This window comes from Chionomys nivalis, chromosome 7 (assembly GCF_950005125.1).
Source record: "Chionomys nivalis chromosome 7, mChiNiv1.1, whole genome shotgun sequence".
NCBI lineage: Eukaryota > Metazoa > Chordata > Mammalia > Rodentia > Cricetidae > Chionomys > Chionomys nivalis.
Window position 1 is genome coordinate 89,448,030 of NC_080092.1, and position 11,139 is coordinate 89,459,168.

The 11,139-nt window shown below is 54.4% G+C and overlaps 1 protein-coding gene across 2 annotated transcripts in view; it reads left to right on the plus strand.

Moving 5' to 3' along the window:
• Cep112 (centrosomal protein 112) overlaps positions 1–11,139 on the plus strand; it is a 448,529-nt gene that overhangs the window by 437,130 nt on the left and 260 nt on the right. The gene's annotated exons all lie outside the window — the stretch shown is intronic.

Sequence of the window (11,139 nt, forward strand, 5' to 3'; positions counted from 1 at the left end):
TATGGCCTCTCCTTAGCGTCTCAAGACCATATTGGTGCCCTCCTAGTTCACACCAACCCTTCTTTTGTGCGCGCACGCACACACACACACACACACACACCCCTACACCCCAAATTTGATCGCCGGGTTATTGGTAACCTCTTCCCCACTCTGACCCTCGCCCACGTGGCAGGCTGCAGAGGGCAGGGCTCTACCCTTCTACCACGTGCAGGCCTGGCACCCATAACATCAGACTGCATCCTCTTTGCTCCCAGCCCCACAGGCTCCCTGGGAAATGACCAGGCCTCTGTTTGGTAGAGCTACCATCTCAGGAATGTGCAGATCCTCCACCTGGGGTTTAAGGCCGACTTCTTCACACCTGCACGTTCAGAGGAGGGGATCCCCTAGGCATGGGGGGGGGGGGAGTAGGCAGGAAGCCTGTTTTTGTTAGGATAGAAAAGAGCAAGACTCGAGGGGTAGGGAGGGTCAAGTCAGTGAAAGATGAGGCCAGTTTGGGTGAAGCAGGTGCACGACCTACACCAAGTGGGTGGCCTCCAGCGAAAGCGGAAATTGACTAAAGACCTCCGACATCCCACCCAGTTCACACTCCCCCCCACACACACACACCGGGTGGTGGGGCTTTACTGGCGAGCGTCTTCCTCGGTCTTGACCTCTAGAAGCGATTCAGCAGCTGGGGGTGTCCCCAGGGTGCCCTCCAAGTATCCACCACCTGGACACCGGCCCGCCCCTCCCCCACCTCCTGGGCACGCAGCCGTCTGACACTTGGGCCTCTCACCTCTCGGCCTCAGGAAAGGCCTTGCCAACTCTGATCCCACCCTGGACCAGACACGCCCACAGGGAGGAACCTTTCTCGCCACACCCCCGGGCCCCCCCCTGTGACTGTGTTTTCTGACTCACAGACCCTGGTCCTCTTCTGAGCTGTGATCTAAACGGAGGATTCCGGGTTTTACCAAGCTAGGCAGAGGTAGCACACTGGGCAGTCAATTTCGAGGTGTGCAGCAGGAGTTTGCCCCGGGGACAGGAGGACGGTAGTCCCAGCTAAGCTTCGTTCCTACCTCACCTTCCTCCGAGGTCAGATTCCAGAACTCCTTTCCTGAAAAGCTGGGCACACTTGTTTATGCCACTTAATTCCCCCCCCCCCCAACGTCTCTTTAATGCTGGGACGACTCGTTGAACAGGGTTTTACAGTTTCAATAATTAGTCTATCTTTTTTTTAATGCCCTAAAGTTATCTGTGAAAGTATTTTTCTGAGGAAGTCCAGGAGGATGGGCTCAGTGCATACCTTTGATTTTGTTTGTGAAGCTAATGTTTCTTCTGAGAAAACCAGTATCTTCAACCCCAATGAAATTGGGTTGGGACCGTTTCTCCGTTCAGAGGACACAGTCTCAGGGAACTTTCTCCTCTTAAAAAAAAACCATCAAGACTTCCGCGGGGCCGCTTCCTGCTCCACCGGTATTTGACTGGCATTCGGAAGCGCCTTCCCCAAGATCATCATTCCAGGCGCTAGCGGTCCCCACCCTCCAGCCCTGGTTTTAACACTGCATTTAAATCAGAGCTACTCTCCTCGGCTTCTTTTGTTCCGGTCTAGCACCCCTCCAGTGAGATCGGTTTTCCTCCTTGTAATCTGTCAAGAGTAGCTGGCCAATATTATCCACCTTCTGAAACAGTAAATCCTACCTCTTCATTTAGTGCGGCTGGGGAAGCAACATGGGCAAAGGTGGCATTTGAGTGTGATCCCGCCCGCTCTGTAATCAGTACAATCTCATAATGACTCGGTTTTCTTCTCATAATCTCTTTGGAGAGTTTTGATATATTTTTATAAAGGTCCAGAAGCCTTTGAAGAGCTTCAAACGTGCTCTAATTGTGGCCAGTTCACGCTGCGGCCCCCCCTTCCCACCCCCAGTGTGTTCTTATCTAATGAAGTACAAGAAGGCTTCACGCCCCCAGTGTGCCTTGCAACCTGGTTCTTAGCTTTTGCAAGAGGAGCTGACAGGGCAAAAGTGTTATCTGAGGGATCTGAGTTTGCTGCTCCTCTCCCTGAGGGATGGGTCTTAATCTGTGGCTTCAGAATCTGGGTTTGGCCTGCACGCTCAGGGTTTCCTGTGACTTCGCAGGTAAACTTGGCCCTGGGCCCTCGGGGCCTTTGCAAGATTTAGCTGGGGACTGGCTTCCAGATTTCTCACCTGGTTGGTGTGAGGGCTGTTTCATAATCCCAGTGAAAACATTGCAGACAGAAGTTAGTTTTGAGCAAGACACAGTTGGGTTGTGTGTGTGTGTGTGTGTGTGTGTGTGTGTATGTACGTGTGCGCACAGGCTGATGCTACTTTTAATCCCCGCATTCAGGAGGCAGCATTGGGTGAATTTCTGTGAGTTTTATGCCAGGTCTGGTCTACACAGAGTTCTAGGCTAGTCAAGTCTATACAGTGAGATTGTCTAAAAAAAAGCCAGACCAGGCAGTGATGGTACAAGCCTTTAGTCCCAGCACTTGGGAAGCAGAGGCAGGTGGATCTCAATGAGTTTGAGGCCAGCCTGGTCTACAAAGCAAATTCCAGGACAGTCAGGGCTGTTACGCAGAAACCCTTTCTTGGGAGGAAAAAAACACAAAGCCATCACAACCTTTTAAACGCTAATCTCAGATGGGACACCCCATCACCTCATCAGAAGGCTGCCAATCAGTTCCACCTGTGGTCAAGAGGCGGGACCTGCACAGTAGGATCTAAGTAGGGATCCTAGAAACAACCTAGGGTGGATCGTAAGGAGCAGCCACTAAAGGCTTGGCTTTGGCGGACACACACACACACACACACACACCCAAGACTATTCTAGCACATAGGCCAGTGTCAGTTCTCATCACCAGCTGCTAAATATTTCCCATAATACTCTTACCCACAATCTACCTCTGCCATTCCTTGAACCATATGCCAGGCACCCAACTAAGAATCCCAAGTTCATAAAGAACGGTTGGTTCCTGACTTGAGAGGGGCCCCGACTGAGTAGATAAAGACAGAAAAGTACAGGGCCCAAGTGTTGCAGGAGTTTAGAGGACAGGAGCCACTCCACGCCCACGGGAGCCAGCCCAGGACATGAGCAGAGAAGCTGGAGAGTAGAGAGTAGCGGGCACCCAGGGGATCCTGCAAAGGGGCAGAGGGGAGATATGAGCCGCCATGTGGGGTTGTATGGGGTGAGGATGGGTAAACAACAGAACGAAGCTGGAGATTGCGCAGAAAGGCCGTCTGATGGGCCATACTCATTTCCCTTATGGAAAGTCTGTGGGGGGTCAGGGGAGGATTGGAAACCAAGAACTGACCAGGGCGGCTTTGGGTTGTGGAGAGCCTTTAAAGGCTGTTGCTGCCCACGCTGGAAATGGTGAGAGCTGTGGAGCGGCTGTGGGTTTGGGAAGAAGGGCGACACAGAGTTCTTAGGATGTGGGGTCAACAGCATTGGGAGAATGAACGGAGCATTCCAAGGAGAAAGACGGGCCAAGACTTGGACCAGGTTTGTAAGGTAGACAGTGGGAGGATGGTGAAGCCATTGCCTTCCAGAAAGATGCCTGTCCCCCACCCCCACCCCGTGAGGGACACCGTGGTACAGTGACTTTGGGTTTGGTGTTCTTTGTTGTGCTGCCACAGAGGGGTTATGCAGTATGAAGTACTGAACCCAGGTCTCCTGAGGGCTAGGCAAGCACTCTGCTAACTAAACTACACAGAGAGCCCAGCTCTGTTTTAAGCATGTTTAAATGGGAGGGACCTGTGGCTGGCTTAGCGAAATGTGACCATGATGAACTAAGACTGCAAAAGAGCTGGAGTTACAACCTTAGGAGACCGTGGGCTCCATACAGTTCAAGGAATTCCCTAGAGAAGAAGCCGGAGGACAGAGCATCCCCCACCCATGAAAGGAAGATGAGGGGTTCTCAGCTAAGGGAGGAGGAACCAAGGACAGAGCTGCTGTCCTGTAGGCTTCATGGCTTCACAAGTAGGGTTTTTCCTTTTCTTAATTTAAAAGACAGTCTCACTAGCTGGGACTGCTGTGTACACCGGGCTGGCCTTGAACTCACAGAGATGCCCCTGTCTCTACTTCCTGATGCCTGTGCCACCATACTCAGCCAGATTTTTTTTAAAACCAGCTTGGAAATGGTTTGCTTGTGGGAGAGACTGTAATGGGTCCCTGAAAGTTAATCAGACTAGGGGCGGGGGCACAGCTGCAGCTCTGACAGGTTATGTAAACAAGGCAGAACACTTGGGGATGTGATGTAGAGAAGTCTCTGCAACATGGAACAACATCTAGAAGGTTCTAGGGCAGGCTGGAATTCTGTAGAGCAGTCAACATTTCTGCGACAAATCCTCCAGCACCCCAGCATGCCGCAATGTTCACAGAGGGTCAAGAAACAAGGAAGAAAGAAAGGAAATGATTTCAAGCTCAGCTTATTTTTCCACTTTCCAGGAGTCGTTTTGTTGTTGTTGTTGTTGATGATGATGATGTTTGTTTTTGTTTTTTACTTAGCAAATGGGGCCAGGTATGATGACACATACCTTTAGCCCCAGTACTTAGGAGGCAGAGGTGGGCAGACCCGAGTTCAAGACCAGCCTAGTCTACAAAGAATTTCAGGACAGCCAGGGCTACACAGAGAAACCCTGTCTCAGGGCCAAGGGAAGCAAAGGCTGGAGGAGGGGCTCAGGTCACCTAGAGTTGCAGCTGCAGGCAGTTGCAGTTCACCTTACATGGGCGGTGGGAATTGAACTTGGCGTCTTCTGCAAGAGCAACATGGGCTCTTAAATGCCGAGCCATCTCTCCAGCCCTTTTCCTGCTTGGTTTTTGATACCGTTGACCTCTCCTGCTTACAAGTTCAGGCCAACTGAAAAAAAAAAGCCAGGCTCTAAAGCCATGATCAAGAAGCTGCAGAGAACACCCAGCAGTTTGTAGCTGATAGTATACTGCGAAGGCCTTTCCTAATCAATTCGATTAGAATTGGGAAGTTTTAAAGTATCAGCTTCCATGGTTTTCAACCTAATGTACCAATGACAAACTTCTCCAGCTTTCTCAGAGCAACCCCACCTTCCCGTGTGACTTCAAAGTCCTCGGCATCGTATTTTCTCTTCTGCATGAAGAGGTACTTACTTAGGAAGAGTGACAGGAAGTTGAGTCCAAGTACCGAGATGCCCATGGAATGGACATGACTGCTTCCATGAAAGACTAGGAGTTATCCAGGGGAGGCTGAAAGAGTTGAGCTCCCAGGGTCAAGGAACTGAATGAACTGTGCTTTGGAGGGATTTCAGACTGTCTTTTGGGAAAACATCTTGTTTTAGGGTTTCTATTGCTGTGAAGAGACACCATGACCACGGCTACTCTTACCAAGGGAAACCTTTCTCTGGGCTTGCTTGCAGTTTCAGAGGTTTAGTTCATGATCGTCATGGCAGGAAGCATGGCAGTATGCAGGCAGACATGGTGTCTAGATGAACAACAAATGACACCCAGAGTGGTTAGGTGACCTTCAGTCTCAGCAATAGTTAGCCACACCTCCCTCTTCTCCCTCTCAACACAGGAACATTGCTTAGGGTGGTATTTTTCCCCCAAGAAGGAAAAGCCAGAATATCTGAATCTTAGAGAAATATCCCGGGTCTCAGCAACTCTGAAGTCCCAGCTGGCATGACTTCCCCTCCACAGTGTTTTTTGTGGAAGCTGCCTGGGTCTGAGATCTGGCCGGATGCCTCCCATGGAGCCTTTAGCCTTGTGTTCTGGTATTCTAGGATGTCAGCCCATGACTGAATTCCAGAAAAGGACCCCTCTCTGCTTTATTAAACTTGTCTCCCCTTGGCAGAGGGTACTGTCTATCCTCCGTACGGCTGCACTTTAAAGGCCGGAGGGCGAGTGAGCATGTGCAGAAACCCATCACCTTGCTTTCCAGTTTCCAGGCAACCGTGCAGGATTACAACAAATCACATGATAATGCTGCTGCCAGGGAGAAGAGGAAAATGGCAAACTGCTATCTTGAGAAAGGTTGGGAATAAACGAAGGCTTTTGGATGCTCCTCCAGTTATATCAACAAGTAGTCGAAGACCCAATGCTAGAGAGGGCTTCCGGCTTCTCAGCAATCCCCCAGCCTCCTGCTGGATGTAAAGTGTTCCCCTGAACATGAAGTTGGGGGAGGAAGGGGACTGGGCAGGGGTGAGCCGGCAGAGATGGGGGAGCGGTTGGCCTGAGGTGACCCCGACACCTGCTGCGGAAGCCCATCTCCCACAGGGGTTGTTCCTGAGAAGATCCAAGCCACAAGGGACTCCCCAGGCTGCACTGGGCTAATGAAGGAGCAGGAGCACCCTCTGGTTTAAAGGCAGCCTGCGATGACTGAATGGCTGAGGGGCAGTGAGGGGTCAGTGGGGACAACCAGGAGGGAAAGGAAAACCACTCAGGAAGGCCCAGTTTCCACTTCCTTTCTGAAAGTCTCCTCTTTTCTGAACCTTGTTTATTTTGATTTGGGATGGCTTGACTTTTCTTATGTCCCCTCCCCCACCCCCACAGATTTTTTGTGTGTGTGCGTGTGTGGGTGTGGGTGGGTGTGACATACATGAATACCCCTGGCTGTTTGCACTGTAGCTGCGTCTATGGTAGTCAGGGCTTCTCTCTACCTTGCTGCTTCAGGAACAACATCTCTGTGGCTCAGGACCCCCAGGAGGCACAGTTTTGCTGGGGTTGATTAAGGAGGTGTGTGTTCCTAGAGGTGGATCTAGGGTTCCATATACCATTTCAGGGCCAGCAGCCGAGGGCAGTCAGGAGCGATGGACCCTGCAGGATTCTGGAAGGCAGACAGTCTTTCCAGCCACCAGTCTCTCCATACCTAGTGGTTATCTCAGTGCCCAGATGCATCATGGGAACATGCTTTCTCTGGTCTTTCTGGGAAGAACCACATTTCACAGCCTGGACTGTTGGACCTCTATAGGTGGGCTCCTGGTTGCAGGGCAAGCTGGGTGTATTGACCATGGACACAGAGGAGGCCCTCCCTCATTTATAGGCTGTTGACTCTGGAGGCTTGAGCCCTGGGGGTTCTCTTGTCCCTTGCCACAGCCCCAGTTCTTCTCCAGTAGAAGCTGGGTGGCACTTACTCTTTCCCTTTGGACAGTCATGTTTCTCACCTGTTTCAAAGTTTCCAAAGCCGAGTGATTATCCATCATTCATTTTTAAGTTAACAGGACAGACAAAATGAGTGGTTTGCAAGCAAAACCCCAACACAGCAGGGTAGGGCCAGGGCCCTGGCTTTTGCTTCTTTCCTCTTTTTGGATTACTTTTCTGTGGGTTTTGGTGTTGTTACTTTGTTAGCGCTGTTTTGAGACAGAGTCTTAAATAGCCCAGGCTGGCTTCAAATTTACTATGTTGGTCTTGGAATTCTCATTCTGTTGGTTCTATCTTTGGGGTGACAGCCAGTTGTCATCAACTCTGGTTTACTTGGTGTGGGGTGGTAGGGGGCAGGGGTGGAACCCAGGGCTTCCAGAATTGTGAGCATTCAAGGTAATAGCTATACCAGGCTACATCCTCACCTCTATTTCCCCCATAGAATGAAAGATCTTTAGCTCACCCATGAGGAAACATTCTACAATAGAAACATAAATGCTCTGGGCTTATGACACATTTTTAAGGGCTCTGCCTTATAAACATTTTGGGGAGAAGATGGGAAGGAATCCAAAGGTGACAATGGGGTGAATTTTTATACTTTAACATTGCATGTGTGTGTGGGAGGCATTCCATGGCCGTTTAATATGTAACATATGGGATGGTGGCAGCCTTTTTGGAAGAGCGTATTGGGCACGAATTTGTTGAGAAGTCAAATGTGTGTACAAGGAAGGCTCTGACTGCCATGCAAGGTTGCAAACTGGGGAACCGATGGGTGTTCCCTGACTACAAACCAGGTCTCCCCACCTTCACACAAACACGACCGCAAATCGTCCACAAACTGTCCCTATATTAATTGAGATACTGGAACACAAGAGGGCACGCGCGCGTGCACACACACACACACACACACACACACACACACACGCACATACGCACACATGTGCCATGCCTTATGGGTCCCAGCCAGAGTATGCCCTAAGACACTTGGTCAGCGGATCCTACGGCTACAGTTCCTTCCAGAAGGCACTCCCAATCCAAATTTCCAGGGAAACTTGAATAAAGGTAGGAAAGTATTTGATGATGGGGGGTGGGCACGCTCTGCTTGCTTGCAGTTCTTGCGATGGCCAGAGAGCTACAAGGAACTGGCATTCCATAGCTTGAGAGCTCCAGGGCAGGCAGGGGGAGGAGGCATGAGCAAAGAGGCAGGAGAACTTGAAAGATGAAATCAGAACTCTGGCCGAGAGAGCCCCGGGGCCGCCGGGAGCCGGCGGGGGGCGGACAAGGACTGTGGAAGGGTTAACGCGGGAGCAGAGTGTGCAACGGGGGCCGGGGCGGGGCGGGGCAGAGCAGGCTCGCTCTGTCCCTTTAAGGCGGGCGGCGCGGGCCGGCCGAGCGCCGCTGTGATTGGCGCGGCGGGATCACTGGCTCCCTGAGCCCGGCCCGGGGGAGTCGGCTGGAGCCGGCTGTGCTTTGATAAGGTCCTGGCAACTCAGTAACGGCCCAAGAACGGGGAAATTAAAAATAAGCCCCCGATCGCGATGGATTCCGGGGCCACCCGGAGGCCAAGGCGCCCGCCTCCCCAACGGAGAGCTCAGCTGTAAAAGGTGGGGTCGGAGGTTCTGTCCCGGAGCAGCTGCTTGCAAGAAAGCTCGGGGCGGCTGGGGGCGGCTGGCAGCGGGGTACGGGGCCACGGAAGGGGGCAGGAGGGTGCAAGTCGTGGGTAGCAGAGGGGTGTGCGGGCTGCATGGCCTCCAGAGGGGCGCACGAGCGCGCTGGGCTGGCCCGGGTGCGGCTCGCGTACCTCCCTTCCAGGACCGTGCGCTCGGCTCGCGCCTTTGAAGTGCACAGTTAAATCCACAGCGCAGTTTTTGTTGGAAGCGCCCGGAGGACATTTGGTGCGCCTAGTGACTGCTGGAAACAGGACCTGGGTTGAAAGCCGGCCGGGCGGGGGCCGGAGGGGCCGAGGGGCGGCCGCGGCGGGGGCGGAGGCCCACTCGGATCTTTTGCATAAAAGGGGCAGCGGGGCGCACTCTCCCCTCCCCGGTGCGGAGCTTGCTCTCGCCTCGGGATCGTTGTTTTCTGCGCACCCCCTCCTCCGCCTCCGCGAGATTCCCCATGTTCCCCTTGCCCGGGCGGGTCCGGGGGGGGCCCGGGGCTGCCTCTGCGAGTCCAGCGGGGGACCCGGGCCGGGGCCCTGCCCGCGGCGCCTGCGAGGTCTCGACGAGGAGTGCGCCAGCGGATCAATGGTGAGTGCGGAGGCCGCGGCGGTCGGGCGGCCCGCGCGCTTTGATGTGCGGGGCGGCGCTTTGAAGTTGGCAGGCCGGCTATTTCGGGGCGCGCTCCGGGCCGGCGCGGAGGGGAAGCTGCGGGCTCGGCGCCCAGCGCTCCGGGGGGTTTGGCCGGGCGGCCCAGCGCACGATGCGTCGGAGTCCCCCTCCCCAACGCGGGGCCCGGGGTGTCGGGGGGGGCCGGTCAGGGAGACTTCTCCAAGTGGCGCCGGGGTCTGAGGCGGAGACGGGCAGCTCGCCCTCGGGGGTCGAGTCGCCGTGGGTGTGGATGAGTCGGGGTGTGCGTATGCACGCGAGTGCCTTTGGAAGGTGGGATGAAAGGGTAGCGGCGCCCCCTCTTGCCCTCCCCGCCCCCTCCCACTTCGTTCCCCTCTTGTCTCCCCCTCCCAACCGCTGGTCCGCTCTTAGGTGCCCAGAGCGCTGGTGGAGGCTCAGTCTGAGCCCTGGACCGGCCGGAGTCCGGGGCGCTCGCGCCCCCCGCGTTCCTCCTCGCCGCCCCTTTTGCGGAGAGGCCGAGACTCCGCGCGTCGCCATTTCTGGACTAGGCGGCTGTTTTCCGTGCCTTTTCTACGGGAACCTCTGCGAGGCTTGACGCCTGGGAGTGACCCCCTATCCGGGCTCTCTGGTCCCCGGCCTCTCTCCTAGTTAACTGCGCACCGGGACACTGGAGGCGTTCGTTTGCAGTTGGGCCGGGGAGGGACGGGACCGGAGGGACTCAGGAGATGAGAGCCCGGCCTTGGCGGCCTTCATCTTCCAGGTAACGGCGTCTCACCACCCCCTCTGCGCCCGGGTGCCCGGCGCTACCCGCGGCCCCGCCACTTCGCGGGTTTGTTCTCAGCCTGGCGGCCCGAGGTCCAGGAGTGGGGCGGGGTGCATCCACCCAGGCCCGGGGTCTTGAGCAGCTGGCCCGGCGTTCCTCCCGGTTCCCCAGCCCGCCCCTGCCCTTCTTAGTTTGATCCTTCCCTGGCTAGAGAGAGCAGCTTGTTTATTGGTTAGATAAGACTTCTTTTCTTTTGGAGAAAGAATGGCTTGGGATCAGTGGAGTTTGGGATTCTTGGCACTGGCTGTAGTAGCGTGAGACGCCTTCTGATCCGGTTTTGTTGGGTTCGCGGCTCCAGGAGGTGGATTGGGGGAGCCGGGGGCGGCGGGTCTCGAGGTTTCCCTTTTCTCTTTCAAAGTTTGAAGATCAAAGCTTCTTACATAGTGAACTGGTTTCTGCTTTGGGGAAGCGGAGAAGACAAGGGGTGTAGACTGAACCACGTTCTTGGCGGAGAGTCTTGAGTACAGACAACATTTTCATCAGGAATCTGGGGGTCCGTGCTGAATTTAGGAGTCCCTGAGCCCCTTTCCGCCGATGTTGGGCGGGCTTTTTTTTTTTTTTCTTTTTCGGGCGAGGATCTTCTGTAAGAAGTGGGACGAGGGAGCGCAGAGGGAGGAGGTGGTGGGGGGAATGGGAACCAGATGCCGGGGAAGGGCACTTTGAGAGCTTGAGTTATCTATGCAGAGCAGAGTGGGGAAGTTTTACAGAAATTGGTTTCACCTGCACTCAGCCGGGTTGTGGGAGGGGGTCCAGCTGGGCTACCCTGAGTGTCTCTGGGACCCGCGGTTGTGGGGAAGGTTGTGTTTTACACCTCCCGCGTCCCTCTGCTTCTGCCTCACCTTCCCCCCTCTCATTCTTCACCCCTCCCCGGAAAAAAAGTGTGTGGGGAGCTCAGATTTCGCCTTTGAAAAAGCTGCGTTGGATACTTGA